This window comes from Triticum aestivum, chromosome 2A, assembly GCF_018294505.1.
Source record: "Triticum aestivum cultivar Chinese Spring chromosome 2A, IWGSC CS RefSeq v2.1, whole genome shotgun sequence".
Taxonomy (NCBI): Eukaryota; Viridiplantae; Streptophyta; class Magnoliopsida; order Poales; family Poaceae; genus Triticum; species Triticum aestivum.
Genome location: NC_057797.1, coordinates 255,651,210 through 255,678,554, shown reverse-complemented (window position 1 = coordinate 255,678,554; position 27,345 = coordinate 255,651,210).

Here is a 27,345-nt window from a genome sequence, read left to right as displayed (position 1 = left end):
ATCTTACCTTCCACGGCATGCGTCGACGTGCTTGGAATAGTGAGTCCATGAATGAGCTTATCAACGACCTTGGAGGTGAGCTCATAAGTATGTTTGTTCCTCCAAACAGCTGGGCTCTGACAGTTATGGCATGGATGAAGAAGCCGTCCACCATACCGAAGGTGATTGGTCCTTAGATACCGGTGCAGGAACCGGGGTTGTACTATTCTTCGCCACCAAGGCCACCGCGTACCACGTTAGGGATGTACCTATATTGAGTGTTCGTACATGTCGAAGAAGTGGTCAATCCATCAATCGAAGTCCTGCCGCCGCCGCTGGTGCCCGGGTCCGTCGACGACGTCCATTACAGGAGTCAACGTCAGACTTTCCCCGTGTTGATGGGAACTATGGATGGCACGGGGCCAACTCCATCGTGCGGTGGAGGCCACTGCTTCTTTGGGAGAAGAGGCAGGGTTGGCTGACTGTATGTGCTCTAATTTGAGGTAACAACTAAATCTTGTCAGATGACTTGTTCTATTTTTTTACCTGAACTATTTTTAGAAAGGGTTGTACGTTAACTTAATGTTCTAGCAGAACTTATATATTGTGTTGTCTGTCTATTTTCTTTGCACAACATTCAAGATATTTCCCCGTCACTGATAAAGACAATGAACCATTATGTACAAGTTCGTTGGTTTCAACATAGCCCTACCTGTAGCGATCCACTGCTTCCACCCTGATTGTGCGCCTGCATGAAAATTTTGTATGCAAGTTTAGTGTGCTATGATGTTCTATATGATTGTGTCAACTATATTAGTTTTTACTTAGCATCATCAATGCATATGGCTGAAAGATGTATTTACGAGCATCGACCGATGGGTCTCTCTCTCTCTCACTCACACACACACACATACACACACGCGCACACACACGCATAAGTGGGACCCGTTGAATTATATCTTCGCTCGTGACAGCTTTTAATTAGGTTCCATTGTACTCTAACTTTTTTCATAAGTTATTAATTGAGCTTAGTGACTTCAAAAAGTTGTACAGAAGCCTTGTTTTGGACTTTCTGGCGTCGCTGAATGTGGGCTGAGTAGCCATGTAAGGTTGTACTGTACTACACAGGCCTTTTTTCCAACATCAGTAATGCAACTGGGCTGACAGTTGTACACAATCCGGGTCAACTTGTTATTCTCCGCCCCGCTGGGCTACAAATCTTTCCTAGGAGGGATGCATTAGGCTTAACAAGAAAATGGGCTTTAAGAAATAATAAATGGGATGTACTTATAAAAATTGGGCAATAACTATAAAAAATACACCAAACACATAATTAGTTTATAAAATTGTACATTAGGATTTTGAAAATTTTAATTACATTAATTGTTGCGCGCGCAATGTTTCATTAGACTTTTACGTAATACAAATTTATATTGAAATTGTATTTAATCTGACTAGAAATTTCAAGACAAAAATATTTTGGATCCTATCGAAATGTGGGAAATTTTATTGAATTCTGTTTTGAATGGTTGGTTGATATTATTAATCGTTGTCCTAGCTACAAAATGGGTTGTACTTTTAAGAAACTGTAAATGGGATGTAGTAAATTCCATTAGAATTCAAAAATGGGACGTGCATCCTTACAAATCGCAAGTGGGCTATAAGTTCTCTGCCACACACTTGTGGGCCTACTAAGTTGATGCGTATTCTAGGCTTTGTCAACTTATAGTCAACACACGGTTCTAGCAGCAGTGTTTGTTGGATGTCCATCCAACGGATGTCGTGCTTCTTCTTCAATCTCGGATATTCTAGCTTCAGCCGCCCAAAAAGGATTCCTCCCCCTGACATCTGGGGCACACCATTTCGGAGGATGACCTGTGGGCCTACTAAGTTGACGCGTACCAAGGCCTTTGTCAACTTAGTCAATATAAACGATTCTAGCTGCAGTCAACATATGATGTCCATCCAACGGCCGTCGTGATTCTTCAACCTCTGGTCTTCTTGCTCTAGCCGCCCAAAGCAGCGCCGGTCGTGCCACCTGCTCCTGCCTCCCATGGCCGGATGTGCTGCCGCGAAGGCCTCACCTCCCCCTACAACTCCCACTGCTGGCCAGGCTCTGCGGCAACGGCATCCTCACACTGCATCCAAACCAGTGAACCCTCATACTCCTCTTCGCATGGGCATCCACTTCCGTGTCGTCCCTGGCTCCGCGTCATTCCCTTACTAGGCCTCCCCGTCGTCCACCTCCTTGGTGCTCTCGGTGTGGCGTGGTCAATGTGGTCAACGACCGACTTCCATCAGAAGAGTACTATACGTGGAGAGGCTGACAGCTGGGTCCACAACCGCAAAAAGGAAGTGCCTTCTTATTATGCAGAAATTAATTATTCCTCCACCTGAGAGCAGGGACCCATCGGATAGGCCACCGTATTTCATGAATAAAACGTTTCCCCCTGACTGTTGGAACCCACCAGCTACATCTTCGCACACAAGGAAGTGCGTCCATATTACGGGCAACAAAATGATTCGGCCCTGACTGCTAGGACCCACCAGCTACATCTTCGCACAAAAGGAAGTGCCTGACAGTCAGGACCCACCCGGTCGAAGCGTATGTAGCGTTGTCATTCTGGTCGCGAACGTGTACGTACATACTGGTTGATGTAGAGGCACGCACGTGTGGTAGTAGAGGCGCGCACGTAGCAAGTACACGTACGTACAACGGCCAGGGTGCAACAAAGCAAATACGGCCACATACATACCTACGGGCGGGGTCTCAAACGCCTACTCGCGCATACGTACATCCAGGGCTCGTCTACAACCATCATGAATAGTAGGGGCCACTTCCGCCGAAGAAGAGATTGGCCCGCTGTCACACCCTAATTTTCATGCCACAATACTTGAGCTAATCAATCATGATAAAAATGTGGTTTGACAAAAACTTTTGACTGTTTTGGTCTTTGCTTGATTTGATTTTTGTGTGTTGGATGCAAGTGCTCTAAAAAATCAAATAAATCCTCCAACTCTGATACTCCTCCTCCTTGGTCAAAAACCTTGCCCAATGATCATCCCACATGTATAGGACAAAATAGTATTTTCTTGCAAAAATATTTTGGCTAAAAAGTATTTTTCTAAAATAGCTTTTCCAAAATCCCCTGAATTGAGCCTTGAACTACAAGATTAAAGGTGTGAAAAATCTTTCAAACATTATATTTGAATCCTGTTAGATATAAGACTCCCATAAACAACAAAAATATTATTTTAAAAGTTGTTGTGCTATTTTATTTAAAGGCTTTTTCTTAAGGACAGAAATGGTCTTTAATATGTTAAAATTATTTTAATATTTCAAAAATATTTGAGAAAATTTAGGGAGACTCCATGGTCATATATTGTCCATATATATATGAGTTTCAACACATGGTCATGACCAAAATATTGGTCAAATCGCTCAGAAACCCTTCCTGGACATTTCAAGCTTTTGAAATATTTACATAGGAAATATTATCCATTAAATCCCAGAATATTCTACCATGTCATAAATGACCTACTTGAGGATCCTACAGAGTCTCATCTCATGGGGAACAACATAGCACCACCAAACCCTCTCAAAACCATTTATGTCCTTTTTCCAAATTTGAACAACTCTAGATTGCCAAGTGTGTCCTTTTGATCTGAATTTTTGTGGACATGTTCAAATCCTCACATGATGACACTACACCAAGTGGTGCATCAAGGAGAATAGATTTGCATGACTAAATCTTGGAAAAACCATTTCTGTTGATTTCTAGGGTTTACAAAAGTTGCATTGGACACTTTCTCCATTGGACCTCAAAATTGGTGGTCACTACTATTATGTGATGCCACTCACTCCTGTTAAATATGATGGCAAGGAGAATGCATTTGCTTTCCCAAACCACCATCAAACACCTTCTTACAAAATTTAAAACTCCATGTTTCAGCCCCTTCCACTAATCTCCATGAGTTGAAACTCCACCCACACGCTAATCTAGTCCCTCTTAACCTCCCGCAAGCTTTCCAGCCCGAGGAGAAATGATTGAGGGGGGTGAAACCCCATTTTCCTTCTCTGGACAGCAACCTTGCCTCTCTCTCTCAGCCCCTCTCTCTCCCTTTGGCTTTTCAGGGCATCTGAGGCTCCCCACTTCCTTTCCCCACACCCCCTGCAGCTGCCAGACACAAGTGGACGCGCTGGTGCGCGCGAAAAGCCGCGGATGCCGGCCAAAGACACGCTCTAGAAAACGTCATCATGCTCCCGAGCGTTGACGCCGCGTCCCCCGACCACCTCGAGCCCCCCACCCCCTCGCGCGAGTCGAGGTCCTCGACGTCCGCAACAAGACAGCCATCCAGGGCCCCTCTTCTCCCCCTCTCTCACCCCCTGCGGCGCGTGCCCGAGCGCCGCCCGCATCTACCAATCATCGCCCTCGTCCCTGGCCCGCCTCGCGCTCGCTCCTCTCTCCCTCTTCTTTTCCCTGGCTGTAGACCACGCCCAGGAAGACCCCCTACTCGAAGCCACGCCCTCCCGTGGCCTCCAACAACAGCTACGGCCTCGCCGGTGCACGGCCCCACGGTGCTCCTCGCCCCCTTCTATTTAAGGCCACCCCGAGGCCCCTCTATACTCCTTTGGCTCTCTCTCCCTCCCGTGCACCCCCTAAACAAACCCACTCCCCTCCTCGCGCTCTCCGTCCTCCTCCTAGGTCGGAGCCGAGCCGCCGGCCGCTACTGAAATTCGCAAGCTTCAGTCCCTCTCTCTGCCCCCTAGATAGCCCCATACCCTCTTGTCACCACCACAACCCTTCCCTCGTCACCGTTCATACACAGGAGCGTCGTGTGCTCGAAGCCGAAGATGGACGATGGCCTCTTCCGTAGTCATCTAGGCCGTCGCTGCTACGGCTCTCCTCAGCAAGCGAGTCGTACACCCATGGATGCGGCTCATCCTCCTGAGAACGCCGATGGGCGGAGGGTCACCGGAGATGCTCTATAGCCTCGGCTATCGCCGTTGGGAGCCACTCCTCCCCACGGGCAAAGCGCGTGTGGGAGGTGGAAGATGACCTGCCACTGGGGCCCAGACATCAGCGACCCAGCAGGAGGGCCCATCCGTTTTAGTCGATACGGATCCAGCGGGTCCGCTTCCCCCGCGCAGAAGCGTACGCCGGGAAGGCGCCTTCGACGTCGACCTATCATCCACGTGGCTGAGCTATTGGGCCGGCATAGTGGCGCCGTGCCGTTAAGCCTCGCCCAGTGCATGTTGTTGCCGCCCAGATCTAGCCCGTTTGGGCAAAAACCTTTTCCTTTTTCTTTTCTATACAATTTTTAAAATCCATAAATAATTCAAATTAACTCCAAATTCAATGATTCAAATTTCTAGGAGCTTATAAAATCATGATCTATCTCATGGTACAACTTGCACATTTTTCCAGGAACTTTATCTTCACACATATTTATCAAATCCCCTTTTTACAATTTCTATGATGGACTTTAGAAAATCACAGAGAGCTCAAATTTTAACAAAATGCCATCATTCAAATTTCCAGACACATCTAAGTTCATAACTTGGGTTATGAACATTTTTCTTAATACTTTCTGTGCCCCACATGATAATGAGCCATTTCTTCATGGTTGTCAACTTTGCAAATCCATAGAATATTCATTTGAACTCCAAATATAGTGAAACCAAATCCTAGATGCTTCTAAATTTATCCGTTCTAAAACGGGTGCCTTTGCTCATTTTTCAAAAATATATTTAAATATATAGTGAAACCAAATCCTAGACACTTCTTGCAAATCCATAGATCTATATGTTCCATCATATTGAAATGTTCAGAAATATCCAATAATCCAATTCCAATGAAACCACTCTGGTTATTTTTCATCTAACCAAGGCTATCCTAGAAAAGTCAAATTCATATTTTTAGAGCACTTTTATCTTCAGTGTTGTTGTGTTGCTTATTATGATTGCTTTCAACGATAGTTGACGAAGTAGATAAAATGCTCGAAGATGGATCAGAAGATTTGAAGACTTTGCTGAACCAAGCAAGCAGCCATTTGACCATGATGAAACCTTTTACATCACAAAAGCATTTCCATTGTTCATCGAGTGCATGGTATATCTTGAATGGCAACTTGCTAGGCTTTCCTCTATTGCATAACCTGTTGATACTTGCAATGTTCATGACTCTATCCTTGTTTAGAGTTGTGTTGATGGGTTGTATAAATATGCTATAGTAAATGGCTATGCAAAGTGGGTCAGGGTTATGCATGGAAAGAAACAAGTGTGGTTTGACATACTTGCAAACAGCCCCAGTGGGTGCCACTAATGCCCCTGGGAGATGATGATGAATTAGGTCACTACTTGGTGGAGAGGTAGTGTACTGAGGCTTGATGAAATTGTTGTTTACAGAGACGGATTGGATTTAAGATTGTCTATCGTCCCAACCAGACATGTACAACCACACTACCCCCTTATGGGACGGGGCATTATTGATTACCTAGTTCGTGCTAGCATGGATGCCCGCATTACTAGTGATGGGAGTGATGTGGTCACTCTCGGGGCGGGGTCGTGGTTGGATAGGCGGCCATGACTGTTTTCACAGGGCACCGGACACACCGTTGGTACCCCCATGCATGTGAAATGTGATCAGTATGGGAGCGTGGATCCATCAAATTAAATTGTGAAAATGTTTGGCACGGGGGCTGTTACCAATCGAGTGGACTCTATGTTGGTCACAACTAGGGAAAGGTAGTGATCAGGTGCTTACCCCGGGTACTTGAGGTACCGCTGGTCGTGGATGACACGAAGGCTTCCTGCATCTTGTGGGTAAAGTGTGCAACCTCTGCAGAGTGTCAAACTATTCGAATAACCGTGTCCATGGTCAAGGACAGTTGGGTGCTGCTGCTTAGACTATGTACATATGTTTCTGACAAACAACACGGGTTGAGTATATTGTTGATGTGATTCGTGAGGAAGTCACGATGAGCCTGAGCATGAGTTCTTCACAACTCTTTTTCGACGTTAATGTCTGTAACCTCCTGATACTTTTTGCAGAGGCATTCATGTCCTTGATAAATGTTGATCGTACTTGCATGAGCAAAATTAGCTTTCCATAAAATGCCAATTTAGAAGTTGAGCCTTGCATAATTATTCTATATCACTCTTGGGTTGCTTGCGAGTACATTCAAAGTACTCATTGGCTTGCCACTGGTTATTTTATAGGCCAGGCTTGAAAGAACAGCATATGATGAAGAATACTTCAGCGACGAACATGCGAGATAGGACACTTCCCAGTTAGAATGCCTGTAGGGTTAAGGCAGATGGCATGGGTCCAAGTTATCGATGAAGATTCCCGCTGCGAAGTTATACTCAAGACTTGACCATAATGGTCATAATTTATGTAATACGGTTTGTATGGATGTAAGACTCTTGTTATTCAACTTCTGTGTGTACAGTGAGCACTGATCTCTGGGATCACTATACACGTGCATTCGGCGATCACGACTTATGAGTTGGGGTCCTCACACCCGTCCCCTCGGTGTTGTCGTGAGGCAGGACGTGACGAGGCCCTGGTACGAGCGGCCTCTCACAGGCTACCCGCTGCCCTTGCATGCCCAAGCACAAGGCCCTGGAGGAGGAGGCGGCACCCTGCGCCGCTTGCATCACGACCATGGTGGCCAGGCCATGGTGGCACGAGCCGTCGACCCATGAACTCATGCTGATGGCTCATCCTGCGAGTTTGTGATGTGGGCGGAGATGCCATCGCACATGAGGATCAGATTCTCATAGTTCTTCACCGAAGAGATGCCGCCGAGGGGGCCGCTCAAGCTATGGTTGCAGCACGCCGAATGCAGCACCCCAGCAACGGGAGCGGAGGTCGAGGTTGTCTCCGTGGGAAAGAACTTCATGACTCGTGGATGCAGCGAGGTCACCCGCGCCTGCCGCATGGAGGACGCCCTCGCCATCCATTTTGAGTATGATGGCGCCACCACGCTGCTCTTCAAGGTCTTCGACGAGGAAGGCTGCCGCCTGGAGTGCTGCCCTGGTGGGGGTCGCCGGGACGGTGCAGCGGCAGGCGTTGGGACCACACTTAGCTCTGCCGACAGCTCCTCCAGCAGCAGCAACGGTGCCTGGGTGTCCAGTGACTCTCCTGAGCCTAACGAGACTCCGGAGACGAGCGATGACAACTACGTGCCCCTGAGTTCTCGACATGCCCGGAACGCAGCAGCGGTGTCCGTTCGTCGTCATTGATCTAGATGGGGTTGGTGTTGGCCCCTCGTGGCCCACTGTTGACGATGGCGTTGGCGGCGACATCTGTAGATATGAATCCTAGAAACCTCCTTTTTTGGTTCACTACAAGGAGTCGAGATGAACCCCATGGGGTGTGTAAAGAATCTATAGCGCTATTGCATCAATGTTATTCTTATTATGAAATTTGCGATTGCGTGTCTTGCTATGGCATTGTCTCCCCTTTTCGTCCTTGTGGTAGCTTAGTGCCCTACGCCGACAGGTCCCGGTCCCCATGCAGGCTTTAGGCGTCGCTGGTATGCCAGGTCGCGATGCCATGGTCAAGGACAGGAGGTGAGCGGCCCAAGGTCCGGTAAGAGCTCCTTGGGCACGATGCTCAAGAGGTCCCCCTTGGCGTGCAAGCAGCTTCCTAAAGGTAGAAAATGAAGGCGCCATTGCCGGAGCAAGGCTGTAAGAGCTGAAAATCCTGAGCCGCAGTGCCGGGCCAACTTGAATGCATGACTTATGATAGCAAGTCTGGAGCTATTCCGTGCGCAATGCCTGATTTATGTGTCGACGATGCAGGAACTGCTAGGTTAGATCCGCGCCAGCTTCCCCTTTTCACGTTCTTCTGAGTGATCTTTGTCCTCGGGTCCCGACCTCAGGAGAAGACGATCTCCATGGCCAAGCCAGCTTCGGAGGAGCCTGCTCCTAGCTTGCTTGCTGAGGCTCCGAAGGCTCAAGTGTCCCCGACCTCTTCTGCTGCCGCCGACCTGCAGGCCTTGGCGCCGATGCTACCTCCTCCTCTTCCTTTCACACCGCTGGGCCGTGATCCTTCTGCCTCTCTTGATGCTCTGGAGGAGGCTTTTTCTGCGCTGACCCAGTTTCCGGATGATCTTCAGGGCGTCGACCATCGCCTGGCGTCATGGTGCCTGGAGCTAATCTCGGGTTGGTTGCAATCCGATGTGTCCGTGAGGGCGGCGTGGGGCTAGGCGGTGGCAGCTTTTGAGCAGGGTAAGCGGGCTGTCGACCTAGCCGCGGCTGCTTGCGAGGTGGATTTGAAGGATGCCGATGACGCCAAGGAGCTCTACCGGGTGGTGGAATCTGAGCTGGAGACCTTACGCAATGAACGTGATGCTGAAGCTCATATGTACGAGGCACGGTACGAGAGGATGAAGGCTCGAGATGACACGGTCGCCGATCGTGACAAGGAGCTAAAGCAGCTGGTGCGGGCGCAGGCCGTGGAGCACCGTGGCCTGGAGGAGTCGGAGAAAAAGCTGGAGGCGGAGAAAGCCCAGTTGGAGGCCAAGGCGAAGGTTCTTGCAGAAGATCGCGTGGCCTTCAAGTCCCTTGAGATGAGGTCCCGCGAGGCTCTCCAGGAGCTCTATGAGAAGGGCATGGAGAAGTCGTTGGTGACTGATGATGATGGCCCTGCCCAGCTACTCCCTCAGCTCGTCACGGTGCTCGAGGGTGTTGTCAACAGGATAGGCCCCATGGTGGAGGGTGAAGCCCGCGCGCTCTCCTCATTAGCCCTGACACGCGTCTTCAGCCACCTTCAGCTTCACGACCCCAGCGTCGACCTCGACGCCCTGCTCGAGGCCGTGGACGAGGAGCGCTGTGAGGCTGCTGCCACAGCCGTGAAGGACCGGGTGGAGGCCCTGTTGGAGAAATTCATCGCCATCAATCCCGTGCCTCCGACTGACGGTGGCACTGACCCTGCGAACACGAGCGATGCTGCTGTCGGGGAGGCGCTCCCTAACGACGGCGCCCAAGGCTGAAGATGGGGCTTGCGGGTGGGCAGTGGTGCTCCTTCCCATTTTTATTTCCCTTCAAACTTTCCTGCAATGTGCAACGTGCCTCGTGGAGGCGTCAAAACTTGTGTTTGGTATTGGAAGAACAATACATCTTGTAATAATTTGTTAGGATTCCGCGATCTCCCTCCCGTTTGATTGTTGTTCTATGTCGGCAGGGCCCGGCCCCGCACATGCCTCAGCCACCATTGGGTCGTCTGGTTCACCAGGACGAAACCAAGGGGTGAGGGGCTACATGGACAGTTAGGCTCCTGAGTCGCGATGCTCAGGAGTCCCCCTTGATTCGCAAACATACCTCCATACATGTCCTTGCCGAGGTCCCGCTCAGGAGAGGGACGCGACTACCAGGCCCGGGGGACCTGGCAGGGTGGCGTATGCCAGGCGTGACCCGAGCATAGCCCCCGTACCCAGCCCCCTCGCGTGACTCTCCCCTGCGGAAAGCATTGCGACGAGGCCGGAAACCGAGTCGGGTGGCTCCCTGAGGTTGATGTGGCCATGCGCCGGCCTCAGTTGTTTATCACCAGTGCGGAGCATAGCGCTTCCGCGCTTGCATGGGCATAGCTGCTCCTCGACCATGTCGACTGCCAGCATGGAGCATGGTGCTTCCACTTGTGCGTGGGTGAGGGCGCTCTTTGAGTGGAGCCACCGGGGCGTGTACAGCCCCGCCCTAACACGTGGCTTGCATGGCAGGGCCAGACGAGGTGTGTCTAGGCACCCGTGAGCTAGCATGGGACTCACAAGGCCCTACCTCAAGGCGGGATGCGCCTGACTTGAATCTTGATAGATGTGGTGGACCTGCGAGATGGTTGGACAACCTGCGCCGAATAAATCTCCTGAGGCGATCACATGAGAAGGCCAAACACCAACGACACCAGAGGGTGACGTGAATGGGGATGGCCCGCCAGATAGAGCTCGGTCATTGGGTTTATCGGTGCTGCAGGGATGGCCCGAGCATAGACGTTGTGCCCAGTGTTCTCATTTAAAAAATCTTGAAGAAAGAGAACTGGCGCACGGCTCCCGTGGTGACGAGGCACCGGGTCGCGCGCCCTCGCTCATCCGCCCGCCATTAGTTCATGCGAGGGCCGGGCACCAAGGGCCATGGGAGGTAACATACACGGTAGTTGTCCCGCAAGCCAGAGCTCAGCCTCTTGGGTTTATCGACGCTACAGGGACGGACCCAAGCAGAGACGTCGTGCCAGTCCTTAATCATGAGGCGGTCGTGGGTGGGCTTGCAAGGGCGCACGACGTTCATGGTATCGATGTACCAGACAGGAAGGCGATAATCATAAGATGACTCAAGTAATGAGGAAATTAGCTTGTTCGAATAGATGAAAGAACGATACATGCCACAGGGACGAGCGCATGCGGCCTGGGGATGATGCAGCCCGAGGGGCGCCCCCAACAGAGTAAGCTAAATATGCAAAAGGATGCATGTCACAGGGATAGGCCCATGCAACCTGGGGAAGATGCAGCCCGAGGGGCGCCCCCAGCTGAATAAACTAGAAAATGTCACCTGGCACCGTTCTTGAAGAGGCGTTGGAGTAGCTGAAGATGCGCGCTGAAGAAGTCACTCCTCACGAGGCCTCCGGCGGCTGGTTCCCAGGGGACCCTGTAGGTTCTGGATCCTCCTTCCCCAGGACGGCCTGACGCCTGGCCTTACGAGCCGCCAGGGCGCCCTGCATGAGCCAGTTGAAGGCGATAGCTGCGTTTAGCAGGCCAAAGGTCATGCGAACGTAGTTGTGGGGGGGGGGACCTCCGCACCGACCAACCCTCGATGGCCAGAAACGCCCCTGAGATGTGGTCGTGTTGAGCCCAGGAACATCGATGCAGACAGGTGTTTCATCGTCCGTGCTAGGACAAGGAGCTGTGCCAGGTGATGGGCGGCGGTCGCCATGCATGGCTCCTGGCTCTTGAAGCTCCTTGGTGGTCTTGGTGATGAACTCCTAAGCACTGGGCACCTCGTGCACTATGCCTTGATGAGGGAAGCGTGCGGTGAAGCATGCCTCCACATAGTGCCTGAGTGACTCCCTCGTGACCTTGGCTAAATCTGAGGTCCTCCAGCAGAGAGCCCCCGAGCCCAGCCTGAGGAGGGCGCCAGGCGCGCCTTCCTATGCGAGGGAGGTAGGCGCCCCGTCTATGGGCGCAGATCCTATGGTGGTGGTGCTGGAGACACCGCTCTCTTGATGCCCTCGATGGAGCAGCTGCTTCTTCTACTTGGAGACGGCCTCAGGAGGGTAGACGGCACCTTCATTATCTGGGTCTTCGGCCGCTACAGCTTGGTAAGCACGCTCGAGGGAGCATACCACGTCTTTCTCCTCGCAGGTTACCGTGATGACGCTGCATCTCCCGGGCATCTTGAGGACGTTCTAGCCGTGATGGGTCACTGCCATAAACTTGGCCGGGGCTGGGTACCTATCAGATGTGGGGTTCCGACAAACCCTTAAGGTTCGAACACTGGGTTGCGCACGAAGTCTTCTCCTCCCACCGATCTACGCCCTAGCTCGCTAAGATCTCGCGGACGAACTCGCAACACGGAAAGACACATGATGTATACTGGTTCGGGCCACTCTTGTGGTGTAATACCCTACTCCAGTGTGGTGGTGGTGGATTGCCTCTTGGGTTGATATTGAACAATACAATGGGAAGAACCGCCTCCTAAGGTTGAGGTGTTCTTGTGCTAGGCTAACTTGTGTGGGTGAGAGTGATCTAAGATCTTGTCCCCTGCCTATGGTGGTGGCTAGTCCTACTTATAGAGGCCCTGGTCCTCCTCCCAAATCTTGAGCGGGAAGGGAGCCAACAATGGCGGGCCAATTTGAAGGGGGACAACTAGTACAAGCTATCCTGACAAAAGTGGTCTTCGCCTGCCAAAGGCTCTGGTGGTGACACCGTCTTGGGCTCCACGATGACCTCCGTCTTGCCATCCTTCTGGTCTTGGTCTTATTGCACCAAAATGGCAACCTTTGCCTGATGCCTCGGTACTCCTCGCTCGCGCTGGTTCCCTTAGCACCAAAGAGGAAACAAGGATGCTGTGCGCGCTGGCGCCAGCCTGGCGCCCGCCTGGTGTTCAACGTCATGGCTCACATCACGAGAGCCTCATGAGGATCGCCTCGCCTTGATATCTCCGCCCCTTGTGAGCCTGCCTCACTAGGCCACCCCAGAGGATGTCTTGTTTCGTCGGCCTTGCGAGGCATGGCCCCTCGCGAGGGTCTTGGATGCCTTGTTGATGAAGGTTGGCCGTATGGTCTGCTGGCTTAGCCATGCAGGGGGCCGCAGGCAGGCAAGCCTGGGGACTCCCGTTCCCAGGACGCCGACAGTAGCCCCCGGGCCCAAGGTGCGCTTGGGCTTGGCTTCGTGGCGAAGCCAAGGGTCAAGTATGGAGCACCGCGGGCCCCAAAAAGCATGCGGCCTTGGTTGACGCTTGGCGGTTAATTGGACGTGGGCGTCTCCGCTTCCCCATGCTGCCTCGGCAACTGCACGACTTGACGAGTCTCTGCAACATGCAAGGAAAACCATCATTACCTACGATCATGGGAGGTGCCGGTTGGCATTCTCTTGCTATAAATGGGGAGGGGGCCGAGCCCCCATTGCCCATCTCTTCCTTGCTCGATTGCTTCTTCCTCCTTACTCCATTGCTAACTTCTTTTCCCTCGATTCGTTGCTAGCACCAATGGCGCCTATCAAAAGGTTCTCCACCGAAGAAAAGGGGAAGACCCCCCGAGATGTCCCGGAGCTCCTTCCGCCAAAGAAGAGGTAAATCCATCGCCGTGAAGAAGTGGGGATGCAGGTGGTGACGAGGCCTTGGTGTGATCGACCTCCCCCAGGGTATCCGCTAACCCTGTATGCCCAAGCCGAGGACTCAGGAAGGCGGATCGACGAGCAGCGCCGCCGGCGCCACGCCCGGAGTCGCCGCGGCGACGTACGCCGTCACCCTAGGAATCCACGCCGCGAACTCCTCGCGCGAGCTGGTGCTGTGGGCGCCCATGCCCCTAAGCTCTTGGATCCGCTTCCCACGGTGCTTCTTAGATGTGATGCCGCCGAGGGGGCCTCTCGAGCTCTGGTTACAGCACGCCGACAGCGGCGCTCCGGCGATGGGAGCGGAGATCGAAGCGGTCCCCACCAGCAAGATCTTCACGACTCGTGGCTGGGGCGAGATCGCGCAGTTCTGCCGCACGAGGCGCACCCTCGCGATCCATCTTGAATACGATAGCGTCTCCACTCTCTTCTTCAAGGTCTTCGGGAGGCCGCCGCCTGGAGTGCTGCTCCAGAGAGGAGCGCGAGGCTGATGCGCGCTCCGCTCGCAACCACTCTAGCGGCAGCCGCCCTTGGGAGTCCAGCAGCTTTCCTGAGCTCTAAGAGACTCCGGAGACGAGCGACGACAGCTACGTGCCCCTGAGCTCTCGCCACGCTCGGAGCAGTGCTGCCGCGTCCTGCCGTCGCCACCACTGATCTAGATGGGGTTGGCACCAGAGTCCTGTGGCCCACTGTTGATGATGGTGTCTACCACGTAGATTGGGTCCTCCTTAGTTTTAGCCTTCGTTTCCTGCGAAGAATCATGAACCGCCCCGTGGGGGCATGTAAGGGTCTGTAATGTCTTTTGTGCTTATCTCCCTGTTATGAAGATTTAATGAACGCACGTCCCGTTAAGGCTCGGTCCCCCCTTTCTTTCCTCGCGATAGCTTGTTGCTCTGCACCGACAAGTCCCGGTCCCTAGGCAGGCTACAGCCATCGCAGGTATGCCAGGTCGCGCGCCATGGTCAAGGCCAGGAGGTGTGCGGCCTGAGGTCCAGTAAGAGCCCCTGAGGCGCGATGCTTAGGAGGTCTCCCTTAGCGCTCAAGCGGCCATGGTAAGGGAAGAAAGGGAGTTGACGTGGCCACAACAGGATTGCGGCAAGGCGTGAGTATCCATAAGGCCCAGACATTTAGCAGACCCGAGGGCGAGACTTATCTTGTGAACTTCATGGCGATTCCTGACGTTGCACTAGGGTTGCGCACCAACTTGTGCGGCATGGCCAGGCCAGCCCATACGAGTTTCCCTCCTCCCATGCTTTCCTTAGTGTTCTGCGTCCTCAGGTCCCGGCCCTCGAGCGAGCTTAGTCGTCGCTGGTATGCCAGGCCGCGATGTCGTGGTCAAGGCCAGGGAGTGAGGGCTGGAGAGCCAGTAAGGGCTCCTGAGTCACGATGCTCAGGAGCCCCCCTTTTAACATGCAAGCGAATTGCACGAGAGAAAAGGAGACTCGCGGTGCCGCCTGCCATCCTCCTCGCGGGGTTCCTGTGAACAGGCACAAGAAGAACATGGTTTGCCATTATAGCCATCAGCCTTCCGCTGGTTGGTCCGGATGAAGTGAAGGCACTGAGGGCCTGGTGAGATGAGGTGCGCGGGGCGTGCCGCGAGCTAGAGCTCGACCGCTCAGATTTGTCGACGTGGCAGGGACGGACCCATGCACCATCGCCGTGCCTATGAGGGGGCCCCGTGGGAGGCGATGATCGAGCAGGTGATAACCGTAGGCAGGTTAAGCAGGGAAGGCAAATCAGCTTGGGTAAATGTAGGAAGATACATGCCACTAGGTCCGGCCCGAGCAGCCTGGGGATGATGCAGCCCGAGGGGTGCCCCCAGCAAGGTAAGCTAAAGACATAAGCAGATGGGATACATGCCGCAGGGACGGACCCACACGGCCTGGGAATAATGCAGCCCAAGGGGCGCTCCTAGCTTAACAATCTTGGAAGATGTCACCTGGTTCTGTAGATGAAGCAGAGTTGGTGTAGCTGAAGGCGTGCATCGAAGAAAGGACTCCTCATGAGCTACCGGAGCCCCGAGCCTCGGGAGGCTCTGGGGCTCAGGAGGCTTCCTGAAGACCGTCTCCATTCCCTCCAGGACGATGCGGTACCTGGCCTCTTGAGCCGCCAGATCATGCCGCACGGTGCACTGATAGGCCGACGCCACGCTCGCCAAGCCGAGGGGCATGCGAACGTAGCCGTGTGGCAGGCCCTCGCAACGGCCCAGACGCGAAGGCCAGAAGCACTCCTGAGACGCGGCCCTGTTGAGCCCTGGGACGTTGATGCAGACACGCAGCTCAGCACCCTCGCCTGGGTAGTGAGTCGCACCCTGTGTGTGGCTTTCGCTGCACATGGCTCTTGCGTCTTACAGTTCCTGTGTGGTCTTGGCGATGAACTCCTGAGCGGTGGGCACCCCTTGCCCTGCGTCCTCCTAAGGAAAACGTGTCGCGTGGAATGCCTCCAAGTGGCGCTCGAGCGCCTCCCTCGTAAGGTTAGCAAGGCCTGAGGCCCTCCAGAAGAGAGCCCCCGAGCCCTGCCCGAGGAGGGCACTGGGCGCGCCTTCCTATGCAATGGAGTGAGGTGGCCCTGGGACGAATGCTGATACTGACAAGTCTCCCGCCGCGACGCCACCCTCCTGAGGTCCTGCGCGGCGCAACTGCTTCTTGGGGATGGCCTCCGAGGGACCTCACTTCTGCTGTCAGGGTCATCGATTGCTACATCTTGGAAGGCGTGCTCGAGGGAGCACACCGCATCCCTTTCTTCACACGGGACCGTGATGACCCCACCACTTCTAGGCATCTTGAGGACGTTGTAGCCGTGGTGGGTGACCGCCATGAACTTTGCCAGGGCCGGATACCTAAGGATGGCATTGTACAGTAGGCGGATGTGCGCGACATCGATGTCGATGAGCTCGGTGCGATAGTTATCGCGTGTGCTAAAGGTGACAGGTAGGCGGACCTGCCCTATCGGTGCGGTGGAGCTGTCGGTCACTCCTGAGAAAGGTTTGGTAGGCTGGAGCAGCTCATATGGCACTTGAATGTTGTCGAAGGTGTCGACGGACAGGAAGTTGAGCCCTGCACCTCCGTCGGTGAGGGTCTTGGTAACCTGCACATTGCTGATGACTGGGGAACACAACATCGGGAGGACGTAGGCGGTGGCCACACACTTGAGCTGATCTGCCAAGTCAAAAGTGATGACGCACTGCGACCACTTGAGCGGGCGCGCGGCCTCAAGCTTGGGGAGCGCTGCGTTCACCTCGCGAGCGAACCGTTTGAAGATGCGCTGAGAGACTGGGGCCTGGGCGCCGCCCAAGATGCAGGAGATTGCATGCGGCTCCTGGAAGCCCCCAGCCCCCTCATCCTGATGATGGCCGTCGTTCCTTCTTGGTGGCAGTGGAGGAAGACCGGCGTTGCCTTGGGGGCGATCCTCACGAGGCTAGTCCCTCCAGGGCCCCTCGCGAGGATGGTCCTGTCAGCGGTCCTCACGAGGCCTGTCACGCCATTCCTGGAGTGGGCCACGGTCGTCCCAGCGTCTGCCTCCTCGTCCTCCTCCACAGACGTAGCCACGGTTGCCGCGCTCGGGGCGTCGACCGTAGCGTCCCTCATGTAGGGCTTGGAGCTCTTGGCAGTCGCTGTTGTTGTGGGTGTTTAGGTTGTAGAAGGCACAGAACGGTCTACTATTCTTGGATGACTCGGGCTGATCTCTGTCCCGTTTGGTGTCGAGCTCCGCAGCTAGCACTACCGCTTCCTTGTGCTTCACGTCCTTAGCCGTGGCTTTCTTCTCCTCTGTGCCTACGGCTGGCAGCTCAAGGAGGAAAAGGCGCCCCTCCTCAGCTCTCGCGCACTCGGTCGCCAGGTTGAATAGCTCCTGAGATGTGCAGAGCTCCTCATGGATGGCGAGCTCTTCCTTCATCTTGACATCACGGACGCCGTCAGAGAATGCGGAGATGATGGCCTCATCCGTGACCTTGGGGATCTTGAGGCGGGTGCTGTTGAAGCGCTAGATGTTCTTCTAGAGGGTCTCCCCTGGTTGTTGCTTGATGACGCACAAGTCGGTCGCGGCCGGCGGGCGGTCGCGAGTGCCCTGGAAGTTCGGGACAAAGCAGTTGCACATCTCATCCTAGGAGGAGATCGAGCCGTGCTGCAGGTTCAGGAGCCAGGTGCGGGCCCCATCCTTGAGAGCCATGGGAAACCAGTTCGACATGACTTTGGCTGTGTTTGTTTGGTTTTAGAGACCAGTTTTCGGTAGAAATAAGTTGAAGCCGTAACAAACAGCTAAAACGGAGCTGCTTTGGGCTCATAGTCCAAAACGGTTTCAGTCGTTTTTACGTGGTACTGGTTGAAGCGAGCCGAGCCGTGCTTCGACCCGGAAACTGTTTTGCCTTAGTGAAATTCCCACCGATACCCTTGTTAATTCAGCCCAATTACGAAAGGAATGCCCCCGATGCCCTATTTCAATTGATCCCCGTCTCGTCTCCTTCATCTCTAACACACGCACACAGAGGGCAGAGAGGGAGAGGAACCTAGGGTTCCACCGCCGCCGCCTCAAGAGACTCCTCCGGCGCCTCCACTCTCCGCCGCCGCAAGAGCCCCCGCCGTCGCCGTGATCCACCGCCTCCACTCGCCGTCATCCGCCGCCTCCACTCGCCGTCATCCACCGCCTCCACTCGTCGTCATCCCTACTCGCCGGTCCCCTCCACCGCCTCCACTCGCCTTCATCCACCGCCGGCCTCTGACGTCCACTCCCACGTGCACCCATGTCATCGGCTGTGGTGAGCATTTCTTGGCAAAAAAAATTTATTCTTTGTGGATGCTCTGCTTGCTGTATATGCTGCATAATGCCTTATGTGGATGCTCTACTTGCTGTATATGCTGCATAATGCTTGATGTGGATGCTTTGCTTGCTTGAGGCTTGACACATGATGCATGCTTATTGTACATTGATGGGTAAATAAAAATTTCAAGCTTGCTGTTGCTATGGATGCTCTGCTTGATGTACATGTGGATGCTCAGTTTGCTTGTTGGACATGCTTGTTTGCTTGCTGCACATGCTTGTTTGCTATACTAGTTCTTCCGTGTGCTGGAGGATTAATCAGCATAGCCTTGTTGCTTGGTTGCTATACATGCTGGATATTTTGTATGCTGGTATAAATTATGGTGAAAATGAACTAGATGGAGAAGGCAGCGAATAAGGCAACGAAGAAGGCAGTGAAGAAGGTAGACAAGACAGACAAGGCAATTTGGGATGCATACCGTACTAGGGTCTTTTGCGAGTTGTGTGCGAGGGAAGTTGAAGCAGGCAATAGGCCAGGGGTGTTCTTGAGTCCTTGAGGATATAAGAATTTGGGGGAGAGCTGGTTGCAGATAACTAAGAAAAGTTATGTGAGGATGCAATTCAAGAAAAGATGGGAAAATCTCAAAACTATGTATTGTCAATGGAAACAACTGCAAATTGACGCATCTAGACTTGGATGGAATGCTAAGCTAGGAACCATTGATGTTGATACTGATTGGTGGAACACTCACCTAATAGTAAGTTCATGTTACTCATAGCATTTACATTGGGTTTATATTATCTTAATTATCCATTTAGCTGACCGTTTTGTTCTTTTGCTATATTTCAGAAAAACCCGGAGCATGCAAAGTATAGGAATGGAGGACCACCCAACTTGGCTGAAATGGACCTCATGTTTGATGACCGTCATGTCACCGGTGCCGAGTCAGCTATCCCCGGCGAGATACCATTGGACAAGGAGGATGTTAGTGATGACACTGACAGTGCAGAGGATGATGATGAAGTCATGAAAGCAAAACCAAAGAAGCAGCGAAAGACCAAGTCATGTAAAGATGATTTTTCTGCTCAAGATGAGAAGAACCCATTTGTTCGGATGTACAAGAAGGCTAGTGATGCGATATGTGTAACGGCTGAAAGCATAAAAGAAGCATCTAGCTCCAGCATGGCTCGTCCTCCCCCTCCTCCGGTTGGCCCTAGTATGAATGAGGCAATGGAGATGGTTCGTGAATGTGGAGTTGAGGAAGGAACTCCTCTCTTTTTCTCTTTGAGCATGCTATTTATGAAGGCTGAGTATAGAGAAGTGTTTGCATCGGTTCAGACCAAGGAAGGAATGTTTGATTGGCTCGAGAGAGCACATGATTATGCTATGTAACTTCTCGTTTAGAATAATTGCTTAGTTCTTTGCTTGGATTATGCTATGTTGTTGGTCTGTACCATTTGCTTATTTGAATGCTTGGATTATGCTATGTTGTGGGTCTGTACCATTCGTGTGTGAACTATTGGCTCTGCTGGATATGAACCACTTGCTTATTTGAATGCTATTTTCCCATATGTATGAATAATGGATATGACAACTAATATTGTTGTCATGTTCCATTTGTAGACTGATGGAATTGACGGCGGAGGTGGTGACGATGATGATGCTAACATAAAGACAGTACAACTTTAAAACTTGCTCAAGTTAAGTACTGATCTTGCAACCTTGGGTGAAATGGCTATGCACTACAGCAAAACATTTTTGAATAAGCATCATAGGAAGCCTAGGAGGATTGCAGTACAAACTGGTCATGAATGGGTTGTGGAAAAGTTGGCACGTCCTAAATCTTGCTACAAAATGTTTAGAATGTATCCAGATGTTTTCTTAAGTTTGCATGGCCTTTTAGTGAGTGACTACCATTTGGAGTCAACTAGCGAGACGAACTCATTGGAAAGTCTAGGCATGTTCTTGTGGATGCTTGGAGGCCCTCAATCATTTTGCCAAGCCAAAAATCGGTTTGTTTGGTCCACTGAAACAATCCATAGGAAGTTCAATCATGTGTTGCACTGTGTAAATTCTCTAGGAGGAGACATCATCAAACCTAGAGATCCTACATTCGCAGATGTGCATCCAAAAATTAGGGACAAATGTTTCTGGCCTCACTTCAAAGGTTGTATTGGTGCAATTGATGGAACTCACATTCCCGTTATAGTTCCCGCTAAAGAGACCTGCAACTATATGGGTCGACATAGTTACACAAGTCAAAATGTGTTGGCAGTTTGTGACTTTGACATGAGATTTACCTTTGTCATTGCCAGTTGGGCGGCGTCGGTACATGACACACGGATTTTCCACCACAGTATATTGAAGTATGCTACTACTTATCCTGCACCTCCTGAAGGTACACAAATCAAGTGTTCTAATTTTGTAAAGATTGTTTGTATTAATATGTACATGTGCTCAAATTTATTCTCGATGGATGTAGATATGTACTACCTTGTTGATTCTGGTTATCTTAACCGGGTGGGATATCTAGCTCCTTACAAAGGGACAACCTACCACCTTGCCAAATTTCGTTTGGCCGCCGCCCACCGAGTGGTAAATTTGAGGTGTTCAATTATCTTCACTCTTCTCTACGGAATGTGATTGAACGCACATTTGGTGTGCTCAAGCAAAAATGGCACATCCTAGGAGATGTGCCGCACTTCAAGGTGGGAAGTCAAACGATGATTATCAGTGCTTGTATGATGCTTCACAATTTCATCAGGGACAGCAAGCTACGCGATAAAGAGTTTAATAAATGTGATGATAATGAAAATTACATGCCTGCAGTCTCACGGTCAACACCTTTGCTTGGCGATGTCGTTCCCACTTCATCCGATGAAGGCAACATGAACGACACGCGAGATAGGATTGCGAGCTCTTTGTTTATTGCGCGACAAGCTACGTAGATTAGTATTTGTACGGACCTCTAATTATATGTATGGATTACTAGTTATATGAACGGTCAAATCCTTTAGCTCTCTTTTGTACGGATTATTAGTTATATGGACTATCTTTTGTACTGCATGGGCAATTGTGACTTGCATGGACTAGCGATGTGACATCATAATTCTTTTGCTCACTATTATTCTATGTATATATGAGCAAGAAAGTGAGAAAATTAGTATTATGAAATATTTTATGTATTATTATAGAACAAATCATTCCCTGTCAGTCAAAATACCATTTAAAAAATCTATTAACACCGAATCAACAAGTTACACTAATCTCAATGCTCTAAGGGCATTTCATGCTTTTCACTAGCTCACAGTCATTTTCACAGCTGCGTTGACAAATAGCTAACCTTCACCACAGTTGTTTCCTCAGCACCGCTGTTTTGCTAGCACAGCAAGCCCACAACTGAATCTGTTGAAACTGAAGCCCAAACAAACACAGCCTTTGTCGTCGCCGTTGGCTGCTTTGATGCTCAGCTCATAGAGCTGCAGGAATTCTGTGGAGTCGGCGGTGCCGTCATAGCAAGGAGGCAGATCCGGCTTGAACTTGACTGGCCAGGCGACGTTGCGCAGCTTGGGAGTGAAGGCGCGCAGTCAGCCGTGGTTCCTGGGGCCCACCTTGGAGGTGGAGCTTGGTCTTGTCGAGGTCCGCGCGGCGCCACCACAAGCGGCGCACGGTCTTGACGAGGCGGTGCGGGAAGTGCAGGTGCAGCTTCTCGCGACCGTGGGATTTCTTGGTAGCTTCTCTCTTCGCGCGCGGGCACCGGTCGTGGTGGATCGCACCGCGGGGCCACACGCCTTAGTGCCAAGGAGGCGTCTTTGGACTGGGGTGGTGGAGGCGCGCCTTGTGCCTCGTCGGCCGTGGCTGGCTAAGGGTGTGGCCGAGAGAGGGACGACGCCAGGGAGCCCCTTGCGGCGCGGACGAGCTCGGCGACGCAGTCAAGCCACTCCTCGTAGAGGTAATCAACTGGGCGGTAGCGCAGGAGCTCGTTTGCGGCGATGAGTGCGGCTCGCGCCTCCATGGGAGCACGGTGTGCATGAGACGAAGAGCCGGCTGGGGCCAGCGATGGAGTGGTGGTGCGGCCTTCCTACCGCACCGAAGGATGCAGCGACGATGCTTGCTGCTCGTTCCCCACTGGGCCGTGGCAGCGTTGGCGGCGGGAGACGGAGAATGACGTGGTGGCCCGCCAATGGGAGCCGTCTGAGCAACGCGGGCGATGAGGGCAGCCCGACACTCAGCTCGAGCACGGTGAGCGTCCGCCATGGAGATGATGGAGCGATGAACTGATGGAAGGAAAGCTACGGCGCACCTAGACCTGGTGCACCAAATGTCGGATGTGGGGTTTCGACAAACCCTTAAGGTTCAAACACTGGGGTGTGCACGAAGTCTTTTCCTCCCACCGATCTACGCCCTAGCTCGCTAAGATCTCGCGGACGAACTCGACAAACTCACAATACGGAAAGACACAAGATTTATACTGGTTCGGGCCACCGTTGTGGTGTAATACCCTACTCCAGTGTGGTGGTGGTGGATTGCCTCTTGGGCTGATGACGAACAATACAATGGGAAGAACCGCCTCCTAAGGTTGATGTGTTCTTGTGCTAGGCTAACTTGTGTGGGTGAGAGTGATCTAAGATCTCGTTCCCTGCCTATGGTGGTGGCTAGTCCTACTTATAGAGGCCCTAGTCCTCCTGCCAAATCTTGAGCGGGAAGGAAGCCAACAATGGAGTGCTAATTTGAAGGGGGGGCAGCTAGTAGAAGCTATCCTGACAAAAGTGGTCTTCGCCTGCCAGAGGCTCTGGTTGTGACACCGTCTTGGGATCCATGATGACCTCCTTCTTGCCGTCCTTCTGGTCTTGGTCTTTTTGCACCAAAATGGCAACCTTTGCCTGATGCCTCGGTACTCCTCGCGTGCGTTGGTTCCCTTAGCACCAAAGAGGAAATAAGGACGTTGTGCACGCTGGCGCTCGCCTAGTGTCGAATGTCATGGCTCACGTCACGAGAGGCTCGTGAGGTTTGCCTCGCCTTGATATCTCCGCCCCTCGCGGGCCTGCCTGACTAGGCCGCCCCAGAGGAGGTCTTGTGTCATCCGACTCGCGAGGCTTGGCCCCTCGCGAGGGTCTTGGATGCCTTGTTGATGAAGGTGGGCCGTACAACCTGCTGGCTTAGCCACGCAGCGAGCCGCAGGCAGGCAAGCCTTGGGACCCCCGTTCCCTGGACGCCGACGTTACCCAAGGATGGCATTGTACAGCAGGAGGATGTGGGTGATACAGAAGTCGATGAGCTAGGTGCGGTGGTTGTCGTGCCTACCGAAGGTGATTGTAAGGCAAACCTGCCTGATCGGGGTGGTGGAGCCGTCGGTCACTCCTGAGAAGGGCTTGGTAGGATGTAGCTGATCATACGGCACTTGGAGCCGGTCGAATGTCTCGACGGATAGGACACTGAGCCCCGCACTGTCATCGATGAGGATCTTGGTGACTTGGACATTGCTGATAATGGGTGAGCAGAGCATCGGGAGGGGGCCGGCAGTTGCAGCGCACTTGAGTTAGTCGGAGGAGCTGAAGGTAATCGTGCACTTGGACCACCTGAGAGGGCACGCGGCCTCGAGCCTGGGGAGGGCCGCGTTCACCTCGCAAGCGAACCACTTGAAGATATGTTGAGAGGCTGGGGCCTGAGCTCCACCCAAGATGCAAGCAATGGCACGAGGCTCCTAGAAGCCCCGAGCTCCCTCGTCCTGATGATTGTTGGCGTTCCTTCTTGGTGGTGGTGGTGGCGGAGGGAGGCCAGCGTTGCCCTAAGGGTGGTCCTCACGAGGCTGGTCTCTCCAGGCGCCCTCGCGAGGCTGGTCCTGCCAGCGGTGCTCACGAGGCCGGTCGCGCCACTCCTAACGAGGGCCGCGGTCATCCCAACGTCCTCCACTTCATCCTCCTCCTCGGCCGTGGCCACGGTCGTTGCGCTCGGGGCGTCGGCCGAAGCACCCATCATGGATGGCCCTGAGCTATTGAGAGTCGTTGGTGTTGTGGCTGTGCATGTTGTGGAAGGAACGAAATGGGTGATTGGCCTTGGATGACTCGGGATGGTCAGGGCCGCGCTTTATCTCCGACTCCGCCGCAAGCACAACAGCCCCCTTGCGCCTCACGTCCTTGGTCTTGGCCTTCTTGTCTTCTGGGTCAGCTGCTGGAAGCTCTAGGAGGGAGAGGCGTCCCTCCTCAGCCCTTGCGCACTTGGTCGCCATGTTGAACATCTCCAGAGCTGTGCACAGGTCTTCATGTATGGCGAGCTCCTCATTCATATTGACATCGCGGACGTCATCGGAGAATGCTGAGATGATGGCCTCGTCCATCACCTTGGAAATCTTGAGGCGAACGATGTTGAAATGCTGAATGTACTTCTGCAGGGTCTCCCTGGCTGCTGCTTGATGCGCCACAGGTCACCAGCGACAGGCGGACAGACGCGAGTGCCTTGGAAGTTGGCGACGAAGCGCTTGCGCATCTTGCCCCAGGAGGAGATCGATCCTGCATGCAGGTTTAGGAGCCACGACTGCACGTCATCCTTGAGAGCCATGGGAAACCAGTTTGACAAGACCTTCTCGTCGCTGTTGGCTGCCTCAATGCTCAGCTCATAGAGCTACAAGAACTCGGCAGGGTCGGGGGTGCCGTTTTAGCGCGGAGGCAGGCCGTGCTTGAACTTGCCGGGCCAGACGACGCTACACAGCTCAGGGGTGAAGGCGCGGCAACCTGCGGTGGTCACTGGACCCCGCCATGGAGGCAGAGCTCGGTCTTGGTACCCATGTGCCACCGCCACAGGTGGCGCGCAATCCTGACGTGGTGGTGCAGGGAGGCATGAGCGTCTTCTTGCGGCCGAGGGATCTCTCAACAGCTTCCTTCTTCGTGCACGGGTGCCCTGTGCGGCGGGTCGAGTCGTGGGGCCGCGCATCTCGGGGCAAGGGCGGCATCTCGATGTGGAGGTGGTGGAGGTGCTCCATGGGCTACATCACCCACAGCTAGAGGTGGGCGAGGCAGCATGAGAGATGGTGCAGGAGAGCCCCCAGTGGCGCTGACGATCTCGGCAATGCGGTCCAGCTAGTCTTCGTAGAGGTCGTCGATCGGGCGGTAACGCAGGAGCTTGCGTGCCATGAGCAGTGCGTCCTACGCGTCCGGGGGTGCACAACGAGCATGGTACCATGAGCCGGCCGGATCCAGTGACAGGGTGGCCGTGCGTCCGTCCCGTCGCACAATGGGGTGCAACGACAAGGCTTGCTGCTCGTTTCTCGCCGGGCCGGTAGCGACATTGGTAGCGGGTGATGGAGAATGGTGGGGTCCTGCGCGTCCGTGGGTGCACAACGAGCATGGTACCATGAGCCGGCCGGAGCCAGTGACAGGGTGGCCGTGCGTCCGTCCCGTCACACAATGGGGTGCAACGACAAGGCTTGCTGCTTGTTTCTCGCCGGGCCGGTAGCGACATTGGTAACGAGCGACGCGAGCAGCAAGGGCGGCCCGCCAACGAGCGACGCGAGCAGCAAGGGCGGCCCGGCGCTCAGCATGGGCTCGGCGACCATCGGCCATGGTTGCGGCGGAGCAGTGGTATGTCGATCGACGGAAGAAAGGCTTCAGCACACCCCTACCTGGCGTGCCAAAGGTCAGATTGCGGGTTTTGGCTAACCTCTGAGATTCAAACTCTGTGGTGTGCATGAAGTACACTCTCTCCCTAGTTCGCTCGCTCAACGATCTCACGGCCTCGCAAGATGACCCCTTAGTTTTCCCAACATTGTTCGTTTCATCCGTCCCCAAGTGCCTTTGTTTTTGCCGCCCTCCCACCCTTTTATTCAAGGACTCAGATTTCTTAATCAAGTATCCATCATATGGATGTGAAGTCTCTTCATTCTTTTCCTTCAATGCTCTTATCCGATGATTCTCAGGAAGATACTAAGGAAGCTTCTAGTTCATCATTATTTGTTCTATTTCTTCTCGGGTGGACTAAATTCAAGCCTTTGGTGTTGATCACATTCCTTTGCTTGTTTCAAATGTTTTTCTCATGTCGGTGCGCCTCTTAATCATCCTCATCTCGCTACTCACTTGCTCTGGAGTGCTAAAGATATCTCAGAAGATTCGTGTTTCCACTCTGCATCAATTCAAGCTATTTCGAGGTTGTTATCTCATTCAAATCATTTAATTCAACCAGTGCAATCTCTCTTTTGATGCAATATTTTCAACGGTGTTTCTTTTGAGTGGGCCTTAACCCACAGGTCTTTTCCCAGGATCTTACATGACTCTTCTAATTTTCCCAGAGCTACTCCCAAATTCTTTTTGAAGTTTGACGTAAGAATGAATTTCATCAGTTAGATGTTTTCCAAGATCAATTTCAAATTATTTTTCATTGTTGGCTCAACCTCCTTGTTTTCCATCCTCCCGGAGTATCTCAACAATTCACGGTGGTATTACTCATCATCATTCTCAGCGTTGAAGACCGAAGGAGAGCTTTTGTCTAAATCTCGGTCATTTCTCTTGAAGATTCATGGTTCTAACTTCATGTGATCCTCATAGTTGTTTTCGATTGTGAAAATTCTTTTCATACCCATCCGGAGCATTTCGGGATTTTCTTTCCTTTCTCGATCGTCCGAAGGCCATCATCTCTGAAGATTCTCTTTGTTCAAAGTTTTTCAGCGATCGTCCCCCAAATTCTTACCGAGGCATCATTCAAGTATTCTCTAATCAGCTCGGGATCACTTCGTTTACTTGTATCTAAATTCTCTCAAGTATCTTCGTTCATTTTCAAATTCTTCCCGG